The sequence below is a fragment of the Manis javanica genome, chromosome 13 (genome assembly GCF_040802235.1).
Source record: "Manis javanica isolate MJ-LG chromosome 13, MJ_LKY, whole genome shotgun sequence".
Classification (NCBI taxonomy): domain Eukaryota; kingdom Metazoa; phylum Chordata; class Mammalia; order Pholidota; family Manidae; genus Manis; species Manis javanica.
Window position 1 is genome coordinate 35,999,324 of NC_133168.1, and position 4,435 is coordinate 36,003,758.

Consider the following 4,435-nt stretch of genomic DNA (forward strand, 5'->3'; position numbering starts at 1 on the left):
TTTAGCAGTCCTGGGCTCCCTCTCCCTCCCTGTTCTGACTCCTCTCCTCCTGCCAGGAGCTGGGGTGAGGGTCCTCAGGTTCCGCTGGGCTGCGGCTTGTATCTTACCCCTTTCACCAGGCGCTGGGTTCTCACAGGTGTGGATGTAGTCTGGCTGTTGTCCTGTGTCTTCTGGTCTCTCTTTTAGGATTATTTGTATTTGTTGTATTTTCAAAAATATATATGTTTTTGGGAGGAGGTTCCCACTGTCCTCACACCACCATCTTTGCTCCACCCTCCTACGTAATTGCTCTCATCAGATCTTAACTATTGCCATTTCTAAGTTCTGTCATTTATGTAAGATAAATTCTAGTTTAAGATAAATTGTAGCTGAAATACTTCACTTAACAATATGCCATGACTCTCCTTTCTGATAAGTTGTACATTATAATTTTCAGTGGTGGATACAGTATTATGTGTATATACCATTCTGTAACTGATACCTATGGATGAGCATTTAGGCAGTTACCAATTTTTCATTTTAATAAAGAACAGTACTCTGAACATCCTTGTACAGTTTTCAGACTTATTATATGACTTTCAAACTTACTGTAGCACTTATTTAAAACCACAGTGCCTCAGTTTCTTCATTGGCAAAATGACAATCTATGTCCTGGGGATTAAGTGACATAATAGAAAGCATTTAAAAGAGTGCCTGGCACATAATAAATGCTCAATAAATATTATCTGGCATTACCATTGTCACTATTACTACATTACTACTACTTCTACTGTTGTATCTTTTTATATCTACTTTTTTATCTTCTAGGATAATTTCCCAAAATTAAAATTACTGATTAAGGTCTATATACATGTCAAATTTGTAATATGTTATTATTAAATTGCTGTCCCAACAATGTTACACCAAAAAAAAAAAAATTGTAGCTGAAATAAGCAGGTGACGAGAGGCAACAAAGGGCCAGGTAGTTTATTTGAGCACAGTTCCTGGGTGATGTTTCTTGGTCTGAAACACAGGTCAGGGAAGTCACACCCCATCAGGGAGGTGGGGGCTTATAAGGGGTTAGGAGGGGGTGGAGTGGGCAAGCTCTACTAGGGGGTGTGGAGAGGCATGATTGGCTAAAGGTGACATAATAGACAACTAAAAACTTCTTTTCCTTCCAAGAGGGAGGAGGCTCACATCTGGGTCTTAGTTGGCACATTAGAAGGATGGAATTCAGGGAGAGCTGTCCCCTTTCCATATAAGGCATGGACCTTGGGGTCTGGTCTGTTCTCCTTTTATGGTATATCTCTGTTCTGTTTGCACATCCTTGTTTTTCCTTCCTCCAGCCTAGCATTCCAGGCTTTTGGTCATAATGGGCGATGACTCGATCTGACTACTTCAGGTTGACAAGTGGTGTCGTGGGGGTTTGAGGCTGGTATTAGGCTGAAAGAGGGGTTTCAGTGGGAAGTGGTGCATAATGGTGAGGTAACATCTGGTTGGTGGCAACCTGGGTCATCTGGGTTAGCTACTGTTGGAGGAACCTGAGAACACAAGGGGCAGCTAAGAGTAAATCACGAACTATTATTTAGGGGCTCAGTAGGGGCATTAGCTAGGCCATTATGGGGGGCTGGAATTCTGGATCGAGTTTACATCTCAATGAGTAGTATTAGGATTTAGTATAGATAAGACTGCATTATTGAAACAATACCTTTCTCTAAAATCAACTTCATTTTTTTTAGAAGTAGCCAGATTAAGAAAATAATTAACAGTTGGCTTGATTATTTGCATAAGTGCAGCAAGAAGAGCAATTGATTACATAGGCTCTTTTAAATATGCTTTGCTGGAACTTTTTGTAAGGAATTTCAGATTGGACTTCTAAAGGCTTCTTGAGGCAAGAACGCCAGACTTGTCATCAGGTTGTGCCTGTAGTACCTGTACATTTGGGTGAATTCCTCTCTTCTTGAGGTTCCCAAGACATTCCTGAGGTTCCTGCACCTGCCAGGAAGTGACCTTCCTTACTCACCTGGTAAGGCTGCTGGGAACTCTGTAAGCAAGGTACTAGGCCAGTTCTTCTAAGGGGATTTGTTGGCTTTACAAAGTCAATCTAAGTTAAAGTTGTCTGTTCATATCTGAGTTTACACACATGTCTCTCAGGTATGATGTTCCATTCAATGTATTGGTAATATAACCAGTGTTTTTAATTGGTCTTATTATAAGGAAAGCAATTCTTATTGAACTTGTGCAAATAAACATACTGCCATGAAATATTAAAATAGTCACTGAGAGTTTTTAAATTCTGGAGGGATCAGGTAGAGAGAAAGATAAAGTTTCAATTCTGCTTATCAAGGCAGTTATTTGTTAAACTGTAGTCAGCTGAAGAGAAAAAGCTTAAAACACTTTATCAACAACATTTGAATTAAAAAGCCACAAAATCATCTTCCTTAGTTTACTTAATCTTAGGTAACTAATACCTGTTCTGCTGAAATCTAGTTTTTTACTCATTTAGGAGTAATAAACCATGAGTATAGATGACAAAAGACTTACAAATGACAATGGTTAAAGATCTGATGAGAGCTTACTGTAAGACAGTTGTCATAAGGAAAGTTGGATATTTCTGTAACACAAAACATTCAGTAAGAAAGTTTAGCATCATTCTTTTTGACAGTGCTTTTTAGGTAAATATATATCAGATAAATAAGCCAAATTGGCTAAATACTTTCTCCAATTAGAAAAAATTCCTCTGGAAAATATGAGAGTTAACTCGAGGTAAAAGCACTTTTTTGCATTTGATTTTTTTTGGCACTTGCTTAAATAGGATTATAGGTTGCCATGAAGCAATACTTATCTATTTAACTAGAATGACAACAAAATACCTCAAAGGCAAATAAAGAAGGTTAAACAGTTGTTAGCAAAGTTTAGCTTTTATTCTTTTTAATATTAATATCTTATTTTCTTAAATACTCTGACAACTCATTGAGACTTTAAGAATGAGAAACTGCTTTGATAAAACAATTAGAGAACTTTTTGTAATCTTTCAATATTAAGAGCAGATTAACAGTTAAGTCTTTGTCTTTTTAACTGAAAACAAAATTCTAATTTTGCTGTGTACTTGATACCGAGACTCATTTGCTTTAATTTTATATAGCATGACGATATTAAATTCTCTACAAACTTTCTACAACCTTCATTTTCATTTAGATTTCTCCCTCTAAATAAACAGCTGTACTTTAGAACAATCACTTTGTTTTATCAAAAGACACAGTCTTTAGCATGCAGAAATGTTTTCCTTATTACTTTAAGTAGTTCTAATTAGGTACCTTATTAGAACCATTAGGTACCTTAATTTATAGTGAACACTGAGAAGTAGGCTATTATAAACTGTTAAACTAGCATTCTTTGGATTGACAAATTTATGAACATTTTATAATTTCTGTTAACCATGAGCTTTACAACACAATTTCTCACTAAAGCAGAAAGTATATCTTTTTAACTTAGCAAAACTTTAAGGTTTTAGGTTTCTACAAAGATTTTCAGGCTGTAGATAGGCATACACACTGTAACACACAATTATTAAGGTGTTCATTTGCCACACTTATTTAGTTCACTTATTCATAACAGCTATGCTAGATTATTTTCAAAACTTTTACTGAATATTAGACAAAGCTAAGCCTTTAAGCATTTTATTCTTAAAAGATTTAGCAGATAACATCAACTTAAATGACCTTAGGTAAACTTAGGCAGCTGATAACCACAAAGACATGCCTGCCTCAGCCAAACTCAAATTAGCATTAATGCTTAACATTTTTTATCAGATTTTCTGGAAGTTTTAGAAAGCCCAATTTTCAGAAGTGCTTGTTTTTAAATCAATTTTTATTAATACTATCCGGAGGTAGGAAAACATTTTTCATCTACACACCTAGACACACAAACATATAAACTGAGATACAATGACTACAGTCAGCAACACTCCCCACACAAAAACATGTGCACAGACAGACAAATCAATATAAAGACTTGAGTTACTGATATCCAGTTGCCTTCCCTCTCCTCAGCTTCCTGTCCATGGCTTCTGGAACCAGAGGGTGGGAGGAGCGTGTTCTGGTTGGGGAGGAGGGCAGTGAAGGCAGAATGAGAGGGGGAGGGGGTGGTGCAGCCACCGGAAGAGGAGAGCAGGATGACGGCATGGTTGAGAATGTAGGACTTTAAGATGGTGGTGACACGTGTGAAGACAAAGGACTTAAAGATGGTGGAGGAGAGAGGGGGAGGGGATTGAAAGCTGAGGGAGGCGGGCTACTGAGGTGTTCTGGCAGATCTGAAAAGGAAGAAGGACTGGGCAGAGTAAGAGGCTGGAAATCTTTAACTGGAGATTGGGCCAAAAGAACCTGAGTCATTGAACACTTAACATAAAGGTCTGGATGGGAGCACAAAGTACAAAAAAGCCTGCACATATGGGATT